Source organism: Pogona vitticeps, chromosome 1, assembly GCF_051106095.1.
Source record: "Pogona vitticeps strain Pit_001003342236 chromosome 1, PviZW2.1, whole genome shotgun sequence".
In the NCBI taxonomy this organism is placed as follows: domain Eukaryota; kingdom Metazoa; phylum Chordata; class Lepidosauria; order Squamata; family Agamidae; genus Pogona; species Pogona vitticeps.
The window spans coordinates 243,077,583-243,103,711 of NC_135783.1; the positions used below are offsets into that span (position 1 = coordinate 243,077,583).

Genomic DNA, 26,129 nt, shown 5'->3' on the forward strand with positions numbered 1-26,129 from the left:
AATAGCTCTCATGTGGAAGCAGCCTATCCTGCCCTCAAAGGCAGTGGGTTCCCTACAATTTGTCACAGTCCATGCCTCTCCCAGTATGAGGTCCTTTTGTAGACTTCTCCCAGTATCCTTCCTTCTCCATTCTTTATCCAAGCACTGGTAGTGTTTTTCTGAAGCCTTGTGTGTATCTGCCAAGGTCTTCTCCTTCTGTCAGTTTCTTGGAGACAGAAGAAATTGTCTGTCCTTACTGGTTATATGATGGATAGGTATTCCCTTCCATATTGGGGGCAGGCTAACTCTCCAGTTAGCAAGCAGGACATGGGCAAGGGAGTCCTGTTGTGATCATGTCTTGCTTGTGGGCTTCCTTTATGTATGTGTCAGAGCCGGAGAGAGATGTAACACGTTTGTTGTGAGGACAGGGTGAGATGGAGGAGGGCCATGGATACTTTTCTGAGCTCATGAGAAAACCAGTTCAGTGTAAATCTTACAAATAAACAGAATCTGGTTTGCCACATAATGGAGGACTCATTAAAGTCCTTGGTTTTGACCCAGTGGGATTTTATTGACTTGCCATTCATTTGAATGGTGACTGTGCAAAACCTTTCTGTCTTAGAAAGCAATAACCTGGTAAGCTGAGTACCTGCTTTGTAATGAGTCCTCAGAGCTGGAGAAAATGAGGAAAGGTATATACACCCTTGACTATGCAAAAGCCTTTGACTGCATTGACCACAACAAACTATGACAAGTCCTTAAAAAAATGGGAGTGCCTGGCCACCTTATCTATCTCCTGAGAAATCTATATGTGGGACAACAGATAGAACTGGATATGGAAAAACTGATTGGTTCAAAATTGGGAAAGGAGTACGACGAGGCTGTATATTGTCCCCCGGCTTATTTAACTTATATGCAGAATACATCATGCGAAAGGCCGGACTGGAGGAATCCCAAGCCGGAATTAAGATTGCCAGAAGAAATCTCAACAATCTCTGATATGCAGATGATACCACTCTGATGGCAGAAAGTGATGAGGAATTAAAGAACCTCTTAATGAGGGTGAAAGAGGAGAGTGCAAAAAACGGTCTAAACCTCAACATAAAAAAAACTAAGATCGTGGCCACTGGTCCCATCACCTCCTGGCAAATAGAAAGGGAAGATATGGAGGCAGTGACAGGTTTTACTTTCTTGCGTTCCATGATCACTGCAGATGGGAACAGCAGCCACAAAATTAAAAGATGCCTGCTTCTTGGGGAAAAGCGATGACAAACCTGGACAGCATCTTAAAAAGCAGAGATATCATCTTGCCGACAAAGGTCTGCATAGTCAAGGCTATGGTTTTTCCAGTAGTGTTGTATGGAAGTGAGAGCTGGACCATAAAGAAGGCTGACCACCAAAGAATTGATGCTTTTGAATTGTGGTGCTGGAGGAGACTCTTGAGAGTCCCCTGGACTGCAAAGAGAACAAACCTATCCGTTCTGAAGGAAATCAACCCTGAGTGCTCACTGAAAGGACAGATCCTGAAGCTGAGGCTCCAATACTTTGGCCATCTCATGGGAAGAGAAGACTCTCTGGAAAAGACCCTGATGTTGGGAAAGTGTGATGGCAAGAGGAGAAGGGGACGACAGAGGATGAGATGGATGGACAGTATCATCAAATCTACCAACATGACTTCGACCCAACTCCGGGACCCAACTCCTGGTCCATGGGGTCACAAAGAGTCGGAGACTACTTAAGGACTAAACAACAACAAATACAGATCTCATGAGAAGACTCCCTGGAAAAGACCCTGATGTTTTTGGAAAATGTGAAGGCAAGAGAAGAAAGGGATCATAGAGGACGAGATGGTTGGACAGTGTCACCGAAGGTACCAGCATGAATTTGACCCAACTCCAGGAGGCAGTAGAAGACAGGAGGGCCTCGCATGCTCTGGTCCATGGGGTCACAGAGAGTCAGACACAACTTAATGACTAAACAACAACAACACATACACCCTGGATTTTTGGTAGGGCAGCTCTCCCATCCTTAGACCAAGCTTAAAAGCAGTTGGACCTCATCTAGCAAAGCAGAAATTAAACCCCCCCCCCCAAGTATTCTGCCCCTCTTAGGTGGTGAAGCTTGCCAACTGATTGTAGTATTCTGCAGAACTCTTGATTTTAGTTCTTCAATAGTTTCCCTTGTAATTGGAATACTGTAAACCCCACATCAATCTCAGCCTCCTATGGTGATTCTGTCTTTATCTTTCTTTGGTATCTTTCTCCCAGAACCTCACAGCTAATGGCAAAGCAGACAGTGTGTAAAACAAGGGTGTTAGACATAAACAGCATATTGGAGAAGGGATGAAATATTTTGAAGCTGAGCATGCATTCCAGCTCTCGGGCTTGAAGGTAACGGGAGCTAAAGCTGCATATTATCTCTTCCAGCCAGCATGGATGTGTGAGAGAGGTAGGTTGCTGACAGTATGGAGCAAACAGAGATACCTGGAGACACTTGAGTGTCATGAATAGAGGAAGTAGAAGACACTGTGGTTGAAAATGCATTAATCCAACCTTTTGCTGATTTGCAGATAACACAATAACAGAGATGCACGCTTGAGAAGATATGGGTCTTGCCTTCAGTCTGAGGCAGTGAGTTCTCCGTTATGAAAGGTTTGTTAATTTGGCAGAAATTTAATCAGGTCTAGGGTCAGCTGCCTAAGGAGATCCTTCCAACTCAAGAGCTTCCACTGGGCCAAAAATGCAAACACAAATCCTTGATTAAAATGTCAACACGGAGCTCAAAGGATATGTAATCTGTTTCCTCTCCCGTCAAAAGTTTTTCACTCTGTCAGCTTCAAGCCCTATGTTGGTCCAGGTTGCCTTGTTCTGTCCTGATCCCTTTTGTGTGTCTCGGCCCAAGGAAAAGGCAAAAGTAAATAATGGCAATTGAGTACTTCCCCTGCTGAATACTTTGAATGCTCAGTCTAAACAAAAATTGTGGGTAGGAAGGGAGATATAAGAAGGTCTACTGTCTAGAGAACCCTTGCTTCACTATAGATGGAATAAATCTTTGCAGTGCGAGTGGCTGCATCAGTGAGGAAACTTCATGACATACTGTACTATACTTATGCTTGCTTCCAGGCTGTGCAACAGTCTCTGACCACCCATCCTTATTTACAATCACTCTTCAGCTGACATGACAATGCCATCTCTGCTCCAAGGTGAATTAACATCATGGAACATGGTACTGAGCATAAATTGCACCATGTTCCAGCCTTCTTGGAACATCAAAACATGCTGATTTGATCCATGCTTCCTATAAACCTGTCCCTGTGGGACATTGCACAGCTAGCAGAATGACTGGGAATTTGACACATGGTCCATCTGCAGTTATCACCTGGAACAAGATAGGACAGTTTACTCTTTGCTTGGGGTTCCCGTAAACTTCTCAGAGCAAGCAGTGGCCAAGTCAACATCTTCCTGTTGCTAGGATTTTTATGTGACCAACACCTTCAATGCTCACTATCTGTTTTAATAAGGCTCTCGTCACTCTGGAAGCCACGGCCAGTTATTAATCATGCTGTTGTCATTCCACTTGCTCCTACCTCCAGCCCACCCACCCCCATCCCCACACCAGGTACTGCTGTAAATAAACCTCTGCCCCAGATTTGTTCCCCATGGGACTGAAGAAGTAAATTGTATCCACAAAAGCCTACATAAATTGGTTAGTCGTAAAGCTGCTACAATTATTTTTCTTCTTTTTATTGTTGCTGCTGAAACAGACTAATGTGGTTTCATCTCTGAAGACTAATTCTTTGACTATACTGAGGTTCTTCTGCTCTCTGGAGTGTTGGGCATTGTTCACCCATTGGTCACCCCTCCAGGTCGTATTCAAACAAATATTCCTGAGTTGATAATAGTTTTTTCCTTTCTTCAGCGGAGAAGGCCCTATACAAACATTTCTTCTTCTTCAGATTCTTCTTCTTTAGATTCTTTCTTTCTTTCTTTCTTTCTTTCTTTCTTTCTTTCTTTCTTTCTTTCTTTCTTTCTTTCTTTCTTTCTTTCTTTCTTTCTTTTCCTTCCTTCCTTCCTTCCTTCCTTCCTTCCTTCCTTCCTTCCTTCCTTCCTTCCTTCCTTCCTTCCTTCCTTCCTTCCTTCCTTCCTTCCTTCCTTCCTTCCTTCCTTCCTTCCTTCCTCCCTCCCTCCCTCCTTTCTTTCTTTCTTCATATCAGAGCATCACACAATTTAAAATTATGAATTGTGAGACCAGAGGCGAGGCAATGGAAGCTCTCTCCGGAGCGTCATCCTCCCTTAGGAAGGAAAAGGAGACTCAAACAGAGACTACAACTCCCCACGTCGTGGTCAGGCACCAGGGAATAGACACCCGTGAATTGGAACGGGGTTTGATGAGACTCTCAGTGGCCACTCAGACAGGAACAGAAAAGGCAGGAACTGGAGAGAGGGAAAGCCGTTAGTAGAGGCGGGACATGGGGATATAAAAGGGGAAAGAGACGCCATACCCCCCGGGGGTTGGGAATTGATATGGGTCGAAGATCCCTGGACGGAGATGCGAGAAAGTGAGAGTGCCTCGGGAAGAGGCTGATTATAGGAGAAGAAGAGGGTTACCTCCCAAGCCGTCATATTGGGGAGAGTCCAAAGCCAGAGAGTGACGGAGGCGCTTAAGAGAGGAGAAGGAAGTGGTGGAAAGGGAGGAACGCGAAAGGCGAGCATGGCGTCTGGAGGAGGCTCGCTGGAGGAGGTATTTACAGGACCTTGGGACCCCTATGCCGAGGGAGTCGACCCCTTTGACCAGGAGGAAAGAGACAAGGAGACACTACCCCTGATTGAGGTGGACGTTGACAGTAGAGACCAGGTTGAGACTAATCCTTTCACCAAGGGTCCCTCGTACGACCCTAGTTATAACCTCTTCCTGCAAGATTTATGGACACCCTCCTTCGACCTGTTGGCGACGAGAGAAAAGAACACTGACAAGTTTAATGTTGATACTTCTTTGTTTGATGTTCCAATAAATCCTAGTTCTGATTTTCAAAAAACTGAGCATCCCGTGTTTGTGTCCAACAAGCCCGAGGTTACACATGAATGTATATGAAATATAGATAAAATTGAAAACAAATTAAAATGTTAAGATAATTGGACTATTTTTGACCGGAAACAAGCTACTTCAATAGCATTATCTTGGTAGTTTTTAAAGAGAATGTTGGTTTCTCTTGCAAACCCTGATCCCTGTCCAGGTGTTATGGGCAGTGATCTTCACCATCATCAGCAAGCATAGTCATGGAGTGATGGGAGTTGTAGTCCAACCCAGATGCAAAACACCACATTGCAGAAAGCTAGGTTAGAGAAAACTGCCAGGCCTGTGGCTTATGTTCTAAGCAAAGGGAGACAAAGCGTTGACGTTTCACTCTTGCTCCTCCCCTGTTGTCCATGACTGGTCCATACCTCCCCCCTCCCATCCCACAAATTGTGCAAGCTCTTTGTGAATTGCTTTCTTCCCCGCTTCCAGATGATGGGTGCTTTGATTCGCTGAGAACCTACTGTGTACTCCGAGAACACACAAATGGCACACACACATAGATTTTTATTCCACATTAACATAGCTCCTTAAATGTTCCAACTGCAGTAAAAAAGCACAGCTAATTTTCCCAGAGCTATTTTTTAAAGCTTCTCATTACTCTTAATTGTCCAAACTTCTTTTCTTTTCTCTCTGATTAAAAGCAGATTTTAAAAGAGCAATTCGGCACCACAGCAATTTTAGAGTCAAATGAAGCCAGCCCCCTCCTCAGTTATTAATAACCTTCGCGCTGCTTTTCCCTCAGGTGTTGCTGGTAAAAGCACTCAAAGAGTAGGAGGTGACAGTAGCTATCTATCCATCCAACTCGAGTGGTGGCAAAGCATTGTCAAGAAGAGGGAAAAAGAGGGAAAAATCAGAAGTAGAAATATGTAAAGGATACCTTTACACAAAGGAAGTCTGTTTCCAGAAAAGCAAAGAATAACTTGTTGGAAGGAATAAAGTAGTTTCTGTTTTGAGACACAGGCTGATCTGAACGTAAGGCTTTGCACTCTGACCGTTTCAGCCGCAGGTTTGCCTCTGATGGGTGCAGGAAACAAAGGAGAGACCAACTTAGTCCTTTGGGCTAGTCTGTCGCCTCTTGTCACCTTTTCTTATTATGCAGATGTTGATGCTGTGGGTAGTATTTGGACTGTAGGTTACACACAATGTATGAGAAATTGTATCCCTGTTATGGTGGTTGCAGACTAAGATCCTTGCAACTTTTTCAAAACATGCACTCACTGTTCAGGACTGAGATGGATAATGTACAGATTGAATGAATTTCTTGCCAGTTTGTGTGTCCCTGCTTCAGAGTTTGCCGCTGTTGTGCCAAAATTTAGTGGGGCAGAAGCAGTCATAGAAAAGTTTAATTTTACCTTTAAAACAATGGGTACAGGGAGGTTATGGCTTGTTTTGAAACACCTGTGTATCTTGTTTCAAAGAAATGTCATATCTTTTTGGTAGATAGGCCAGCAAATTCAGCTGGAGGGGTGTGGCCTCTAATAGTTTAGGACTGGTGTCAATATAATGCTGCCTACAGAACAAGGTTCAAACCCCCACTTGACCATGGAAACTCACTACTTATTGTTTTTGTTGTTGTTTAGCCATCAAGTCATGCCCCGATGGACCAGAGCACGCCAGGCCCTCCTATCTTCCACTGCCTCCCAGAGTTTGATCAAATTCATGTTGTCGCTTCGATGACACTGTCCAACCATCTCATCCTCTGTCATCCCCTTCTCCTCTTGCCTTCACTCTTTCCCGACATCAGGGTCTTTTCCAGGGAGTCGTCTCTTCTTATGAGATGGTCAAAGTATTGGAGCCTCAGCTTCAGGATCTGTCCTTCCAGTGGGCACTCGGGGTTGATTTCCTTCAAAATGGATAGGCTTCTCTTTGCAGTCCAGGGCACTCTCAAGAGTCTCCTCCAGCATCACAATTCAAAAGCATCAATTCTTTGGTGGTCAGCCTTCTTTATGGTCCAGCTCTCACTTCCATACAACACTACTGGAAAAAACCATAGCTTTTACTATGCAGACCTTTGTCGGCAAGGTGATGTCTCTGCTTTTTAAGATGCTGCCTACGTTTGTCATCGCTTTCCTTAAAAGCAGGCGTCTTTTAATTTTGTGGCTGCTGTCCCCATCTGCAGTGATCATGGAGCCCAAGAAAATAAAATCTGTCACTGCCTCCATATCTTTCCCTTCTATTTCCCAGGAGGTGATGGGGCCAGTGGCCATGATTTCAGTTTTTTTTATGTTGAGCTTCAGACCATTTTTTGTGCTCTCCTCTTTCACCCTCATTAAGAGGTTCTTTAATTCCTCCTCACTTTCTGCCATCAGAGTGGTATCATCGATATATCTGAGGTTGTTGATATTTCTGTCGGCAATCTTAATTCCGGCTTGGGATTCCTCCAGTCCAGCCTTTCGCATGATGTATTCTGCATATAAGTTAAATCAGCCGGGATACAATATACAGCCTTGTCGTACTCCTTTCCCAATTTTGAACCGTTCCGTTGTTTGGAAGAAAAAAAGTCCTATTGTTAAAAAGTGATCACTTTCATTGGTTGTATACCAGTGACATTGCAGGTGAAAAGGCTTCAACCTTTCAGTCTGAGGTTAAATTGGGTTTTGAACTTCCTCACAGGTTAGTGAGCTGGGGAATGGTAACTTGGTTTAGGAATACGTACAGATTTTTTCCCCCAGCTCTGTTGTTTTTCCCTGACAAGAGGGTATGGTGGGGGAGCTCAGATTGTATAGGAAGGTTTGAACAACTTAGTGAGAAAGAACAGGCTCCTTAATTAACTAATCAAAGTTCTTTCTTTGGCCATCAGAAAATGCTTATCAGGCTGTAGTGTGTAGTTCAAGGAGCACTTGGTGCTCTCATGCGCGAAAGAGGGCGATTTTCTAAAAGCGAACTAGATTTGTAACACCGTTTTCTGTGCAATGGAATGGGCCACTTTCAGGTGAAGACTCTTGCAAATGGAGGTTCTAGCTTTCTCCTGTGTTCCTGCTCTGAAGAGTACGCACTTGGACACAGAAGACCAAAAAAAAAATCTGTGTCACTCACACCCTCCTTTTCACATTTGAGGTTATTATATGTACCGACTGCAGTTACGTAGGATTCCTTTCTTCCTGATTCAGGTTTATATTCTGCCATTCTCACTGAAAGAGACGAAAGGCAACTTTCACTAATACTGTATTGGGTAAAAAAGTACAATTCAAACACAAAACAAGATAGAGATGAAAATAGAATTGAATTAATGACTCAGTTTATAACAATTAAAACCATACAGCATTCAGGAAAATTCATTACCCCACGGGCAGCACATTCCACTCTGAGCAAACAATCAGTTGACAGAACCCTGTTTGAATTTTTTTAAAACAAAGTCTGTGCCTGCCTGTAGAAAGAAGAGGGTATCTGAGGAAATGGGCCGAGAGTTAAGCCGAGGACTATGCCAAGTAGAATTCCAACTCTTAGGGTTGGCAGAAGGATGATACTGTACAACAACATGGATGTTTTGTCCTTGCTACATGCCATCAGGTCATTTCTGAGTTACAGTGGAAAAGAACTAGTGTGGTGTAGTGGATAATTGAGAGACTAGATGTAATCGGTGTAATTGACAGATTAGGACTCAGGAAATCTGAACTCAAATCCCTACTCGGCCCTGGAAACTCACTGGAGGTGGGGGTGACAGTGGCAAACCCCTCTTTGATCTCCCATATCCTTCGAAAATGCAATTAAGCTTGCCGTAAATCAGAAGGTAGCACAGAGGAACAGCACCACTCTGGCTCTTAACAGTGCATCTTTGCTAAGAAGTAAATCCCGTTCTGTTTAGTGGGGCTGACCCCTCCAAGAGCATACGTACATGAGATTGCATTCCTCATCAGACGCCTCGGCTAGGAAGGAACAAACTTTCATACAGTAGTCTCTGTATGAAAGCCAGGCACAATTTGAAGAAAAAGATTCTTCTGAGCAGGATCTATGCGAGGGCTTGGTTTAGCAAATGGGGACTTCTGCAATGAGCAGACAGCATGTGGCGAAACTGAACGGATGGCTTCTCTGAATTCCTTCTGCCCTTGAAGAGCCTGGCTCTTTGAAATTCCTGCGTTTTCTGGCATGGCTGAAAGAGGAGAAACTGGGCTGTTTTACGAAAGCATGTGTGTGTTTGGCAGGCAGTACCGGGAAGGCAGAGCTCCACTGGGGGAAAGCATAACATTTTGCATCCCCTCTTGGCAGCTTGGGGGCCCAGTGTAGTCCCCATTTTCTTCAGTCTTCTGTTGGGCCAGTAGCTCCCCGAGGCTAATTGTGCAGGAGGGCTCCCTGCCTGTTCCCCAGCCAGCACTGGCTGTTATCTGCTTGGTCCAGCTGCCAGCAACACCACAGGCTGTCCTTGTGGGGATTCACTGATGCCCTGACCTTGGGATAATCTTCAGAAGGATTAAAAGCTTAAATGTATCGGTGTAATTGGCGGACTTTTTCCTTTTGCCTCAGCAAAGTGGCTGGCCAGCCTTCTATCCCCCTCGGGGCAACTCCTTTCACTCCTCCTGCTGGGGGCTGTTCCCAGAAAGTCACCCTTCCCCTGTGGTTCCTGCAACTTCCGCAGTGCATAGCAATGGCGGGGAGGGAGAAGCAAACAAAAGAAAGATTGACAGCAGCTACCAGGCTTTGAAAGTTGGGATTGCAGCTTGCTGAAGCCAATCATAGTTTCCACCTCCCCCCAAAACCCTTAACTTTATTTATTTATTTATTTATTTATTTATTTATTTATTTATTTATTTATTTATTTATTTATTTATTTATTTATTTATTTATTTATTTATTTATTTAGGCAGGCAGTCAGGCAGTCAGTCAGTCAATTCAAGGTGGTGGATGTGGCTCCCATCCTCCTTGCTCATGCTACAGGAGAGATCCTACCCCATGGACACCTAGTAAGTTTCATGGCTTGGTGAGGACCTCAACCAAGATCATAGAATCATGAAGTTCTAAGAGACCTATAAGGCCATCAAGTTCAACCACCTTCTCAGTACAGGAACACAAATCAATGGATATCTGCCAGGTGGTTGTCTTAAGTTTCTCTTTAATACCTCCAGTTTGGAGCACTCGCCACCTCTTCAGAGAATCGATTCCATTGTATCCTGCTCTAATAGTTAGGAAGTTTTTCCTGATATAAAACCAAAATCTGGCTTCCTGTACAGCAGGGGTGGGCAATTAATTTCTACAGGGGGGCCACATGAAACATTTGAACTGTGTTCGGGGGCCGAACCAACTTTATTTAAAAATAAAATGAAACAGTGATGCTATGATTGTTTTTATTTTAAACCTGCTTAACTTCACAAATACTAAAGAGGTTTTTTGCTGTATGTTAAAGATAAGCAATTGATCAACTTGAGACAAAAAGCTATACTGTAAATGGTTTTGATGTCCAAAACTGTCTGCGGGCCGGACAGGAGCGGCTCGCGGACCGTATGTGGCCCTTGGGCCGCACTTTGCCCAGGTCTGCTGTAACGTGTATTTGAAAAGTGTTATCGTATCTCCCCTCAGCCTTCTTTTCTCAAGGCTAAACATGCTCAGTTCTTTAAGTCTTTCCTCGTAAGGTTTGATCTCCAGCCCCCTTGGTCACCCTTGTTTTCCTCCTCTGAACTTTTTCCAATTTGTTGTCAACCTTCTTGAAGTGTGGTATCCAGAAATGGACACAGAACTCAAGATGAGTACTAATCAGTGCCAAATAAAGGGGAACTAGCACCTCACGGGATTTGGAGAGTATACTTCTGTTAATGCAACCTAAAATAGCATTTGCATTTTTTGTAGCTACATCACACTGTTGGCTCATATTCAGCTTGTGATCTGTGATGATTCCGAGATCCTTCTCGCTCGTTGTATTGCTGAGCCAGGTATCCCCCATCTTGTAACTGTGCATTTTTTCCAGAGGTGCAGTACTTTGCACTTATCCCTGTTGAATCTCATTCTGTTGTTTCCAGCCCAGTGCTCCAGCCTATCTAGATCAAGATCTCCCAGGTCCAAGTTTAACAACCTAACTGCTACACGATATTTTCTTACAGTTTGAAAATTAGGCAGAATACCATATCAGAAGCATTTGATTTCACATTTTAGCTGTGGTCCACCTGTTCATATACTATTCATTTTCATATATATTTGAAAGGATGGAAGGTATTACTTTCCTACCTCTGTACATTCTGATTCTAGGTTATTATTGCCTACATTTCTTCTCGTTGCATCCTTTGCTTCACTTCAGACTTAACTTTCTATCTGTGATATAGAGACCTGCATCTTCTGAGCAGAGGTTTTGTATTTTTTTAACTCTCTTTGGGCCTGACTACCTGGGACACTCTCCTCACCCACAGCAGTGTTTTCTTGATTAAAATTCCATCCACTTACCTTGGCAGAAAAAGAGCATATATGCACACAAGTTTTTTTTCCTCTGTCTCAGTTTTTGTGTGTTTATCCTTCCCAATGTGTTACTTGGGGTAATTAAGAAGTTAGCTGTTAAATTTGTTAAATGCTTTATTCTCGGAGGCAGGAAATTTAAAGCATGGCATGCATAGGGAGCTTCATTCACATTGGGCCTGAGTGACTGATAACATCAAGTTAATATAAATGGTGAAACGTTATTTGAGTGAAAAATTATTTAGAAAGAAATTAGCTATTACCTAGCATGGCACTAAACGTGAGCCAAAATAATTGTGTTTATAAGAAAAATACAGAGGATGGTACCGTGGCTGGGGAAACATATAGAAAACATTGGGTCTCGTGCCTTTGTGCTGAGCACCTGTGTAGCAATTGAGTCATAATCTCTGCAAGAAGCTTCTCCAAAGAGCTGTGCCACACGTAGATGGAAAGCTTGCCATCCCTCCCGCCACCCCCTGCAAGCAGTGATTTCTTGATTAAGATTCCGTCTAGTTATAAAACAGAGCTTATCAGCGCCCAGAATCCTCTGTTGGTGTTCTGGCCGTTGTTTTTTTTTTTTTTTAAGTTATTGTTCTAGCTTCTGGTTTAGAGGCTTAATCTCAGGGTGGTTTATATTAATCTAGATTTAATAGTGTTTTTAAATTTAGGCAAGTAGAATAATTTGTTCCTTTTATACTCTTTAAGCTGGATTTATTTTTATTATTTATTTAAAATATTTTTGCCCTGCCTTTCTCCTTCAAAGGACCCAAGATGGCTAACAACATTAAAAAGACAATATTTGATAGCTGTACTGTACCTTGACAGCTGATGCTCCCCAAGGGGAAATATCCACTCTCCCATCAGAGGTCCACACTCCTGTAAGAGGTTGTGGGCTGTGACAGGATGAACTGCAATTTACAGTACAGGGAAAGTGCTTAGAACTATAGACTCCTTTCCCACTTTGTGCTGCATAAGCTTATGTAGCATGGAAACCAAACTACTCCAAAGGACTGTTATGTTGCTGAATGATATTTACTGAGTTGTAGTTCAAGAGGGAAATGAGACCCAGCAGCAGCACAGACCTGTCCATCCTATCCATAGATCCAGCTTTGTTCCCAGTTCCAGTACAAAGCCAAGCTATAAATCAAATAAATAAACAAAGTTGTGCTGGAATACAGCAAAATATCTGAATATTTTATCAAGATACAAGTCATAGTTGAATATCAGATTATATTCTTTCTTGTAAATAAATTCAACTATAAGGATGTGATATCCCCAGTTGTTGTTTTAAAATATTATCCTGAGCACATACTGAAACTTTATTCCCAGTTGTGGGACCCTAAAGACAGCAAAGACTTTTAAGTAAGGCAAACCCTCATAGTAAATAATGGCCTGTTTCTGTCTCTGTTGCCTTGGAAGGAAACCCAAAGTAGGTATGCACAGGATTAGAGATTAATATGAAAGTTGACCTTGGAATTGCAGGTGTTGTATTTTTCTGTCCAAAGTGACAGAATCCTGATAGCATGTTCCCCTCGTTTAAACCATGATCGAGTGCTCTTAATCCTACCGAAAAGTCTTGTATCCATAACCTAGATAAGCCGTACTATAATTTTTAGGCTTCGCCTACATCTCAACATAAACTGGCCCATCATGTGGGAATTTGGATGCCTTTGGTCTTTCCTTGGGTATTCCCCAAGCATGCCATTCTAATTCAGCCTTTTCTAGTTACCTGCCTATATAAGCACTTGCTCCCCACATTTATCCTTATCCCCACCCACTCTCTCACACATAAACACCTGCATAACCCTGTCTACCTAATGGTCCTTGACATTCCAATGAGATTTAGTGCTGAATGTGAGTGCTGAATATTCATGAGGCGCCGGCCCCTGACAGACAGTTTCTTGCTGCGTGGCATTGGCCTGCTTCTATGATTCATAATTTGTTTTTCTTTTCTTTCTCTCTTTTTCTTTTAATGTTAACTTCACCTGCACTCACCATTCCAACTTCCCCTGGTTGGGGAATGCTTCTCTGCATTCCAGCTTCCCAAAAGAGAGAGAAGATGGAAGTCTGGCTTAACACTTGGAACTCACAAGGAACCCACTTCCCTCCAAGAGTTGGGAAAGTAGAACTGAAGGGCCTCTGATCCTCTCACTCTGGGAGAAAATACTCATCTCATGGCTCCCACCACCAAACTCCCAATTTGGGAGAAAGCAATCATGCTTGCTTCCTCTATGGCAGGGACCCCCAACCCCTGGTCCACGGCCCGGTGCTGGTCCGTGGCCTTGGAAGGACTGGGCAGCGGAGACAGATCTCTTGCCCCCCTGCACACCTTTCCCCCACACATGACCACCTGCCTGCACGGCCCACACATCCACATGCACAAGTGCCCTGCCCACCCATAAGTGCTCCCTGCCCACCTGCAAGTGTGCTCCACGCATGCGCACGAGCACACCCCACACACCCACAAACACACCCCTCCCACCCGCAAGCGCACCCTGCCCACCTGTGCATGCGCAAGTGAGCTTCTCGCCCCCCCCGCAAGCATGCCCCACCCACCCAACCGGTCCACAGTTCAGAAAAGGTTGGGGCCCACTGCTCTATGGGAGTCAGACTATTCTGGTTTGGTCAAGGAGATCTAAATGTTACAAGAAAGGGGAATATGGTGTGGATGAGGGCTAGATGTTTGTGTTTTTAGAATGTAAAAACAATGGCAGTGGTCCTGAATAGATGTGCCATTGCATGCTGTTGTTAATCTATTTTAGAATGTTCTGTATAACGAAGTGGCCGTAGCCAGATACCCCTGTGTAGATCTCTGGCAAAGCTCTGCTGAAACTTGGCAAGAGTTGAAAATTAGGTCCTTTATTTGCCCCATTGGGCAAAAAGTATAACCAGAGATGATACGAGGCTATCCAAAGGTGCAGTTAATTTGAAGATTATTTAAATTACAGCAGATAAACAGGGAATGAGGTTCACAAAATGAAGACACAATATAAAAGAAATCAAAGGAAAGTCAGTTACTTTCTAACACAGTAAATACAATGATGAAATGGAAAGTGCAAAGCAGAACCATCTGTATTAAAGTATCAGATGAAATTATACTTATGCAAAATTAGCCACAGTTAGCCACTACTGTATATTTCCCCTTAACTTTCCATTAGCCCTCTAGTTCAGGATCACCCGTATTCCAGCTGTTTGACCTAAAGATTCAGAAAGATGTATAGCTACTTGTTTGAAGGAACAGGTTCCTGAAGACTCAAGGGTAGACATTGCTCACTGATCTCAATGTCTGCTTCTCTCCTCTACTCTCCTTCCCTGCTGCGCCTCCTTGTCTGAGCAAGTAGCCATTGGAGGAGGCAGAGGAGGGAGGCGTGCTTTGCCCAGAGAATGCGTGACTGTGCAGAGGAGGTGGGAGAAGGGAGTGTGTAGCTCCTGTGGAATACCTGTGCAGGTGCTGCACCAAACTGGGCCGAACTGTGGTTCATGCCCATCTCTAATCGGGGGAATGTGCAGGAGAATTGATCCAAGGAAATCCAGAAGGGAAAACCAGAAGGATAAACGTAAAATAAAGTAGTGAAATCTCTCTCTTCACCCCCCCCCCCCGTGTCTGTGTGTATGTGATTTTCTTGCATTCTGGTTGGCTTCCTTACCTTCACCTATATAATTCAGTTCTGTGTTGGTAGATGGCAAGCTGAGAGAAAAAAGTGCATTATGCCACTTTTCTTTATTCCTAGAAAGTCAATTAACCCTTTGTCATGAGGCACACAATGTGACCATATCATCTTATCAGGGTACACTCTAGGCCTGGAGCCATTGGAAATATCCAGATGTAGCTTGTCCACAGTGGTCCATTGTCTTTAGCTCACCCAGAGCCTTGTTGCCACAGCAATCATGTATCTGTCTCTTTTTTTGCTCATTCCATCATGCAAAAGTCCAGGTTGGAAGGAATCTTTAGCCTTTTATGTTAACAGGAAAGAGTTAATTGTGCTGTGTATGAAACAAATCAAAGATTTTCTCAATGTCATTTCATAGGCAGGTTATTCCATATTGAGTAATCTATTCCATAGGCCATCAATCCATTGGCCAGTTCAGCCCACAGGCCTTTTGCCCAGTGTACCCTTGTACCGTAAAAGTTGGTCCTGATTAACAAGAATGATTAGCCCAGATCCTGAGGGGTTCTGTTCCCCTCCTGGGAAGCTTCTCCAAACAATGAAATCAAAGTTGTCTCCTGTCAACACCATTTATTTATTTATTGCTCCTTCCTCCCTGGGATTCATGCAATCCAGGGTTGCCACAGTGGAAAATCACTGTTTTTTCTGCTCAGGCAAGGTGGCAGGATCTTGACTTTGAAATGTTTCTGCAAGCTGTATAGCTTTCCTATGCACACAGTAGCTGACTGCATAGCTTAGTGGTTTAGGTGTCTGGCTAAGGAGAAGAGGAGGTCCAGGGAGGAGGTCCGGGGAGAAGAGCCAGCCAGTGTAGTAGTAGTAGTAGTAGTAGTAGTAGTAGTAGTAGTAGTAGTAGTAGTAGTAGTAGTAGTAGTTGTTGTCGTTGTCGTTGTCGTTGTCGTTGTCGTTGTCGTTGTCGTTGTCCCATATAGTAGCTCTTGAACTTGTTTGTTTTATTCTAGCCGGCAACAAAATTGATTATTTAATGTTTGTGCATGTGGTCATGCTTCTGCATTTTCTTACAGTATGTTACTGAGGAGTACAGTACAGTACATCCAACCGTCTGTCCAGACTAGCAGCGATATAATACAGCCCTCTGTGGGTGCATCCGTAATCAGTAAGGTATGTTGGTTCGGTTTGGAGTGTTTGTGTACATTGGTGTGTGTGCTGGAACAGAGACCAACCTCCTGGTTGTGCAGCATGACGTGACAAAGCCTGCATATATTTTCATTCCTGCCCAATGTGTGTGAGAGATGAGATGCAGGGCCATGGGGAGCCTTGGGTGGGGGTAAGCCTGTGCTGACATTTCCCATTGTGCTCGCAGTGGTATTGCAGCTCTGGTGGTTCTGTACAAATTGCATAAATATTCATTGGGAAATGTAAAGAAATTTGACTGTCCCAAATGATTACATGCGCTTGTCCTGAAGGGCACGATTACTCCCAGCCTCGTGATTTGGAGGGCCAGGGCTCATTGCTGCAAGAACTGATGCTAAATGGGTTCCAAGAAGCATCCCAGCATTGGTCTAACCAGATGAGAACATACCAATGAGGCTGCCCTCTCTCTCCTGCCCCATAACCTGCATTCAGGAAAGGAGGGGCTGGGAAGGGAAGGGAGGGGATAGTGAACAGCTGCATAAATCATGTGCATACCAATGACAGGATGACTTAGGGACTCATGCACATTTGACAGAACATGGCTTATGTCCTCTGTTTGCAAGATTTGGGGCTCCTTCCAACTTCTTCCGGTACTTGGGTATCTGTTAATGGCTGCACACAAATATATGCAGCGCAGTCCCAATTCATTTTGTTGGTTTGCTTCTTTGAGAAAAACAGCTTAGGGAAGAGGTGAATTTAAAGCAGTGGAGGGAGTACAGTACTTGAGCCTTCCCCTCCCTCCCTCCCTTCTTTCTTTCTTTCTTTGCTCAGATTGTCTCTGTAGGGCTCCCTATGCATTTGGGACAATCCCGGAGGAGTCAGGAGGGCAACTTTAGGGCTGACTGGTTGGGAAAGGGTTATGCTACCACCGCTTCTCCTTTCTATCCCATTCCTTTCTAATCTGAGGCATTGTAGCCTTGTTGCATAGTTCCTGTTGCTATATGCTTCTGCGTATTTTTAAAAAACTATAAAGTATTTTGAATATTTGAGATAACAGAAGGATAAAAAATATTACAAACAAAAGTATGCCAGAGTACTATTTCTGTAGCCTTTCACCTAGGAAATGAAAATGGAATAGAAAGCTCTGTATATCCCTTTGAAGTGTATATAGTACATATGCATATTTTAAGAGAAATGTAGTGACTTCTACATGTGTATTCGCGAAGGCTTTCACGGCCAGGATCTAATGGTTGTTGTGGGTTTTTCTGGCTCTTTGGCCGTGTTCTGAAGGTTGTTCTTCCTAACAACCTTCGCCAGTCTCTGTGGCCGGCATGTTCAGAGGACAGCACTCTGTACTCTGGTGTAGTTGGCTTGGGAGTGAGTATTTATGGCTGTGAGATAGGCTTTTGTCCTTTTCAGGAGATGGGTGATTACTGTGTCTTGTTGTGGGTGTATTGTTGTGATGAGGAGGAGAGATTATCTGTCACTGCGATTGATGGGTGTCATTAGCTGGTCTTTTGTGTTTACTGATCCCCGGTCCTTGTGGCTGGGTAGAGTTTGTTGACCTTTTGCACTCTGTATTTTTGAGAGCTAGGAGCAAAGTTTTGCTGAGTTTCAAACTTTCCTCTTTTTTGTTGAAGTTCTGCTGGTGCTTGTGGATTTCAATGGCTTCCGTATGCAGTCTGACGTAATGATTGCTGGTGTTGTCCAGTATCTCAGTATTCTGAAATAGAATTTCATGTCCAGATTGTTTTAGGGCATGTTCAGCTACTGCAGATTTTTCTGGTTGTTTTAGTCTGCATTGTCTCTCATGTTCTTTGATTCTGGTGTGGATGCTTCGTTTTGTGGTTCCAATATATAACTGGCCACAACTGCAAGGTATCCGGTATACTCCTGCAGTGGTGAGAGGGTCCCTTCTGTCCTTTGCTGACTGTAACATTTGTTGTATTTTTGTGGTGGGCTTGAATACTGTTTGTAGCTTGTGTTTTTTCAACCTACAAGCTTCCAGACTTCATTTTGGATGCATGGTGTGTGTGGTCTGTACATTCACATGATACAAAGATGCATCCCTAAGCCCTTCTTGGTTTTTTTGTGCTGAATGCAAATGTGCTGGAGCCTTTTGGAGGATGAGTGATAGGGGGAAATAAGGGTTTGAATTGAAGGGTCCACTTCAGTTAGTTCTCAATTAATGCCTTTCCAATGCACAAGGAAAACTTTTGCTGAACTTCCCTTTATTGAATGTTTCTTTGTCTAGCTAAATAGAAGGGTGCTTGATGTTTCTGGCCTTATGGGGTCCTGGGTAGAGCCTTGCTTTCTTTCCTTTAATTGGACCCTCTTCACCATTTTCTACTATATTCCAGTGAAAAGAAAGATGGATTTTAAGACGAAAAGCAAAGGAAGAAATATGTTAACTTGCAATCTCCTGTTGCAAAAACAGTGAAGAGTCTCGTGCTACCTGGAAGCCTAACAAGTCTTATGTGGCAGCATCAGCTTTTGTGGACTGTACCCCACCCACAAAAACTCTGCCCACGAGATTCTCATTGGTTTTTGTTTTAAAGAAACCAGTTGTCCTTCCTATGCTCTCTTGTCTAGGACTGCTCTGGACTTCAACATAAAAGTTATTCGGATTCTGTGCTTACCTATTATCTGGACTGCTTCCATGATTAACCCTTCTAGCATGAGCTGTGGACAAGGATGAATCTCTTGGCTTAAACACTGAGATGGGAGAGAGGAAATGGAGGGGTTGGATGTGCATTAATCCCAGCAGAGTTGATCAAGGTGCTGGGGGAAGGCGGGGAAGCAGGAGATTGCATTTATTCCTTTCTTTCTGTCTCTCTTTGGCACATAAGGTTCCCCACTGTGTCCTCAACGACCTCATGCATAATAGCAAGCCCAATCTTATTAACGCCGCCTCACCATGCACTCCCTGCTTACCACCGCTGCTCGCCAATGCAATTTCCCCATGATATATGAGGGAAATAATTGAAGTATATTTGAAAATGTATTGAGAATTACTGCATGCACAAGCCAGGATTTATTGGGAATATATATTCTGCAAACAGGCAGTGCCAAGTGCCTCTGGGGATGCCCATCAGAGGGGACTACCATCAGTTTTCTGTTCCAAGGGGATCACCCAGTCTCAGGTATCCGGCTGGAAGGTTGCGTTTTTTTCTAAGCGGACGGAATTGCTGTTAATAAGAAACACCGGTACTTTCTAGAGACAGGGAAATGCGTCTTCATAGAGAAAACTGTGGTGCAGTTAGACACAGGCTAACGGTAGGGTGGAGTTCTCAGTATTTGTGAGAACTGATAGGAAAGAGTTTTGCACAGTTTGAAAAAGTAATTTTTTTTTAAGACTACAACTGCCGGAATCCTCTGATGTGCAGTTTAAAAAATCAACCGAGATTTTTTTTAGTACTTTAAATGCTAACAAGTTTTATTTAGTATAAGCTTTCGTGGATTTCAGGCTGCTTTATCAGATGAAGTGGCCTGCAGTCCAGAAAAGTCCAGGCCTTATAAAACATGCTAGTCTTTAAGGTGCAATAAGCCCTTTTTGGCTCCCTTGAAATTAGTCCCAGAAATAACTTTCCTAAGTGCTGAGATTTTTTTTACCTTGCTTGATGATGGGTAATGCGTTCCAGTATGTGGCCCATATTCATAAAAGCCTTCTGAAGAATGCTATAGGAAAAGAAATTAGTACAGTACTTGTAAGTGAAGTGGTTCTCAGACACAGACAAAAAGGCCTTGTTTGGCACTGGAAAATTGGGTCAGCCAATTTTCTGTTTCAAATTAGAGAGGACCCCTTGACTGACGTGGGAAGGTCTTTGGAGCTTGGCCACTTGTTGCACATTGATGTTACTCTGAAAGTTATAACTGTCATTTTACAGATCACTAAGGAATACCTTTCTGGTAGGAAGATCTGGCCTAAGTCAAAATCAGAATCAATTGTTCACAGAAGAAATTCCAAGCATATTCTCACTATACTAAATTTTCATGTTTGTTCCAGTTTTTTGGCCCTGTGCTGCCTATCTGATCAGAAGGTTCAGAGATAGCTTTCCCAGAATCCTCCAGCCAGCATGGCCACCATCTTAGTTGGGGGGATTATGGGAATTTATAGTCTACAAAAGTAACTTCTCCAAGCTCTGAGAATCTAGATTTGGAGCATGGTTTTCAGGACTGTCTGATCCAGCCCCATGCTTAATGCGGCTAATCTAGTGCTATGGCATCTTCGACAGATATCTGTTCTGCCTCTGTTTTTAGAGTTAAGGGATTCTTCCACACTCCTAGCCCTATCTAAATAGATGAGAGGAAGATCCGTCCCCTCAGAAAGGTAAATTGCTGTTCTGTGAGTAGAGGTTCCTTCCTTCAAAAAGTACAGAGCACAGTGGTCGACGCCACACTTAAGTCATCAATTCCGCTTTCTTGCTTTTATTAATTGTTTTATGTTGCTGTTGTTTTTAGTTTAATTGATGATATGTTTATTTAATTTTGAGTAGTTGTTATGTTTATGTAATTATGATTTAATGTTTGTTCCTTCTGTTGTGAACTGCTCAGAATGGCCCTGGGTAGCTAAACTGAACAAACAAACAAACAAACAAACACAGAAATAGAAATACATGGTAACTAATTTCCTTTCCCCCTTTTTTTGAAGTTTATGCAAATACAGTATATGCCTGTCTCCAGTCCTGTGGTAAGATTTCTCAAATACATGGAGGCTCTAAAAATATATGGGCACATTCCTTATGTATCCTTAAGTATGAACTGTAGAGAATATAATTCATCTACCTCTGACTTTGATTCATTTGAAGTCCTGAGGTATTTCTTGACCAACTATGTTGGACAGCAATCCTTCTGATCCCTCAAATGGTTTTTATACTGCATTACACTTGTATGGGGATCAGATGGAGGCAAACATGTTAGCGCTCCACTTTTTTTTTTTTACTGAACATTGAGCTTACTGTTACTAACAATACCTGAAGATAGCCTTTTTTGTTGTTCTTAGTGCTCCCTGCTAGACTTGGATTGTTCTGTGTTTTAGTTTTCTGGACACAGTCTCTACAACTCTGGAATACTTGTATGTGATGATCCTGGGTGACCTGCCCTTTCTTCTCATCCTTAAATGTGCCCCTTTTTATTTTCAGTTTATTGTGACACTTTTTGCATAGTTGCAATGACTTTTTAAAATATCACCCATTTTTTTTCTTTCCTATTGGAATTGTTTGTGGTAGCATTTTTCGTAATGCCTCCTTCAGGAATTCCGACCTTTTCCCTTTTGTATGTCCAGGTACAAAACTCTATCTGGCAGTTACCTGAGCTTATTGAAATCAGGTTTTCTGAAATTGAATATACAGGTTTAACAGTGCTCAGTTTCTGCTTCCCCTAGGATTAAGACTTCAGTGGTACACATTACAGTCACAGCAGGGTTCCTGTTGCTTTAAGCTCATTGACCAACTCTTCCCTGTTTGTTAGGATCAAGTTGTCAATGGATGACCCCCCTTGTTCTTCCAGTCTCTGAAAGTTGAAGTCACCGATAAGACTATGAGGAATCATTTGGAAATTCCAGGTTGTTTTGTAATTATTAGTCTCCCAGGAGCTATTGGGGTAGCTGATGTCCCTTGTTAGTATTAATTCTTGTTTCCCTGAAATATCTGTAGGTTTCTCTCAGGAAATCATCATCTAAATGTTCACCTTCATTTGGCAGTCTGCAATAAACTCCAGCAACAATGTGGCTTTTAATTCTGTCTCCATTAACTTTTTTTTTAAAAAAATCTAGCTGCTTTCTACATAGCTACTTTCTTTATTCTCCTGAATTTCTGTGCAGCTATAATGCTAGTGCCCCCTCTCCCTTTCTGTTTGTATCTATTCTGGTTTTTTTAAACATGCTATATCTTTCTGCTGCTAACATTTCAATCATGCTGCGTTCTAGTTTTGTTCTTAAATGCCATGAGATTTTCTAAAGAAAAGTTGGCATTTTGAGGCTGTACTGATATGACTGATATGTAGTTGGTCAGTGGTTGGATTATACATCTGTTGTTTGCATAGAACCAGTGTTATCAATTGAGTAAGTGTAGGAGAATTGCCCCAGCAAAAAGATTTGGCATCACGGAAGATAAAAAGATAGCAACATCACAGTTTAATGCAGAGCAAAATAACCTGCCAATGCAAGTATTACAAGTAAGGGTGCTTCCGGATTGCCCTTGGGATTTAGCTGTTCTAGTGTGCTTGGTATTTGAGTACAGCTGGTAGATTTACTTTCTGCTGTCCTTCCAGGCTTGATACTAAAAACACTGAATGCCTAGTGCACATGCACAGCTTCCTCTTCCTGCATCTGCCCATTTTGTCCATTTGTTGTTCTTCTGTCCTTTTGGCTGCTGATGCAGATTAACTTGAAAACATCAAGCCTTGTTTGTGTGCGTGTATGTCAAGTATGCACTCATGCAGAGAAACACATCAACATGGTTTTCCACCATTTTATTTTACCTGATCTTTCAACTTACCAAAATGTTATTTCTCATCTTGTTCTCATGCACCATCTCTGGCTTCTTCCTAGGCCCCATTTATGGTAATATTCTATGGGTGAAGTTCCTAGCATATGCAGAATCCCACTGCATAGTCTCTATTTTCTTGCTACGTGCGTGCACATACTCCTTCCTTTAAAAACAATTTGAAATTATTTCAGGTGAGACACAAATTGCTTAGATGTGCCTCTTAAAAGCTTTGAACAGCTTGCTACTGTATAGTAATGGTGATTGTAACCTTATTGAGGATCCCATGAGGGCTTCAGCTATGCAGCTAGTTCAGGACGGGCAAGAGAATTGGGGGTTAAAATGAAACTTGCCAGGGAATGTTGGTATGAGTAAGCAGAAGACCACATTCTCAGAAACAAACAATAATACGTATTTCACTATTCATGATCTCTCGTTTACATGGCTTAGCTGATGGGAGAAATGGAAGAAACTAAAAGATGGAGCAAGTACACAGCACGTGGGCCATGTCCAACATTTCTTGTAGAAAATATTTTACACAATTTATTCTCGAAGGCTTTCACAGCCGGGATCTGACGGTCGTTGTGGGTTTTTTGAGCTCTTGTAACCTTATGAGGATCGTGGCCAAAGAGCCCGAAAAACCCACAACCATATTTATACACAGTTATAAAATATGTGCCATGGGGCAACCATTACACAAAAGACTTATGAAACAGAGGAAATCCACCTGAAGTTCCAGATCCCTAAGACCAAGTTGATAAATGGCCCATAGCATGGCGCTTCGAGCAGGAACTGACAGGCCTTTGAAACAACTTAAGAATCCAAGGTTTTGTACTCCAAAACAGATCTTTTGGAGCTGACAGACACAATTAGCTAAGTGATGATGTTTGCTTGTACCTGCCTTCTGTTAGATAAATGGAAGAGGGAGGTTGTCACCTTTTTATAGTTCCTGTTCTTATGATTTCTACAGCAGCCTGACATGCAGAAAGTGAACAACTGATCATACTTTTTCTTGGATGCATTGAAGGAAATCATGTTCCATTTGCTTAATTTCTGTGTTTCTTTCTCTTGTTTAAAAGACATAAGAACAGAGTTACCTAGCAAGTTTGTAATCTTAATGGATAGGAGAGATAAGTAGACAAGCAGGGGAACGTTACAGGCAGTGGTGCAGTGGTAAATTTGGAAGTGCAGGTACTCACTGTGGCAGTCCCCATAGCCACCCTCCTCCATGAGAAGACTTCAAATAGGCAAACCACTGGATTGGTGAATGTCATCAATTGAGGACAAGGCTTTTTGTAAAGTTATTATCATCTGTACCTCTTGCCTGCTGAACTGTTAATAAATGAATTTGAGAGTGCTGGCCTGGATGGTAATGGAAAGAGGACTGGTTTTAGATACTAGTTTTGAGAAGTCTTCTCCTAGAGAAGGAGAAGACTCCAATTTCAAACCTCCACTGCTTTGTGGCTATATCCACTCATGGAAAAGGCTTCAGGAGTTAACCTCGAGGCAAAATCCGGAGCTGGAGTCCCGAAGGCAGCATGTGTCGTTCTGCCAACTCCTGCGATGTTGCTGGAACCAGTTGTATTGGCTCTTGCCTTTCCATTGGACCATTTCAGCAATGTGGAGAGGGGGGATCTGCTGCTTGGGTAACAGCCTATCCTCCATATTACCTTACCCGGGCTTCATGCTCTGGAGAGGACACTCCTCGATTCAGAGCATGTTACCATAGTCTCTCGAGACTGAAGGATGCCTATGATGATGATGATAGTTCTAAAATGCTCATTCAAGACCAGACTACCCTCAAATACTTGCACTACAACAGAGACAGCTTGTGACAATATACTATATCTAGGAAAATACATTTATTTACTGTGAAGATTGCAGCCAGACTGAGAGCAATCAGGGAAACCTAAAGGAGGTGGCAGATGATGTCATAGTCCTTGCTGCTCAGAAAATCATAGCGCCTTTACCCTGCAAGTCCTGGTTATAGGCTGAAGTCTTTAAAGGCTTCCTTACTGAACCCATGATCTCTTTCTCCCTCTAAAATCCTTTCTCTCGTTATCATTGATGACTTTCTGCTCATCATCTCCCGTTTCAGCATATACCCAACACCACTTTCTTGTTTGAGAAGAGACCTCTGTCCCAGGAGTATATCTGCACATCTGCCTGCTGCTTATTTCAGGAGTTGTGTGTGGTTGTGTGCTACAGCCAGTTATTGCTGTCAACCTTCAGCCTACTCTTTCTCTATATATTTTACACCACAGTTAGAGGATTAGAGTGGGCTGCATACTTTATACAGTTCCACCCGTGCTTCTGATCACCAGAGTTCTGGCCAAGATCTGGGATGACTGGGCACACTACATTCTTGTAACTCTGTTATGGTTCCAACAGCCTTGGCTTCTCTATCTCCTTAAAATCTCCCCAGTTGTCACTTCCTTCACCTTCCCTAAGTTCCAGGTCATTTGACTCAAGCACAAGACTCCCTCATACATCCAGACCTTCTCTCTCTACATCTCACAGCCTGATACATCACCCCACTATGCCATTCCCATCAGATATAGAACCTATTCTACAAGCCACGTACAAACTCTCCACATGGAAACCCTACCAAGCCAAGTTCTGTAATTCCTTGCCTTCCTTGACCATGTGATTATTATACATAATTGATGTGTGCAGTATCTTCTCCTTCATCACAATGCAGATCACGGGGCTTCTCACTTATTTCTCATGAAGTCTACTTGGCTGCCATCTTGGTCAACCTCCTTCAACTATCAAGAAATTCCTGGTTCTTCTTACCTCAGTTGAAAAAATTCCTCAAAATCTTTCCACCATTTCCATCTGCCTACATCCCAATAGCTCTATCTTGGGACTTTGCTTGGTTCTCTCCTGGCTTTCGGACCACCCTATTGAACCCTTGGCAACTTGCAACTTCTGTCTCCTCTCCTTCAAGGTCACTTTCCTTGTGGCAGTTACCTCAGCCCATTGAGTGGGGAAATCCTTAGCCTAATGGTGTGACTCCTCAATTTTGAACTTCCACAGAGAAAATGTCACCTTATGACCAGATACCACCTTCCTCCCCACTTTCATCAGGGTTAGGACTCCATCTGCCCCCTGTTTACTCTGCCCCCCCCCCCAGAGGAAGTCACCCTTTGCTTTTATTCTTTTTTGTGGTTTGTTTCTCTGTGGCCCACAGTGGTCTCAACAAAGGTCACCCCATTAAATCACAAAGAATCTCAAAACAGGCAGTAACAACTATCCGGCTGGCATATGATCTAGCAGCCATCCCATGCCTGTTTGGAATCTGGCCCTGCTCAATGACAGTGATAACTTCATCTACAGCTTGGATGCATAGGGTCCCTCTAGAGGCCATTTGCAGAGTGGCTACCTGGTCCCAGCTGCTGACATTCATATGACACTTACAGGCTTTATGCCTGGGATTGCCAAGAGCCTGTCT

The 26,129-nt window shown here is 43.1% G+C and overlaps 1 long non-coding RNA gene across 1 annotated transcript in view; it reads left to right on the plus strand.

Moving 5' to 3' along the window:
- The window catches only part of LOC140703039 (uncharacterized), a 73,389-nt gene that overhangs the window by 8,226 nt on the left and 39,034 nt on the right, over positions 1-26,129 (plus strand). The window lies entirely within an intron of this gene.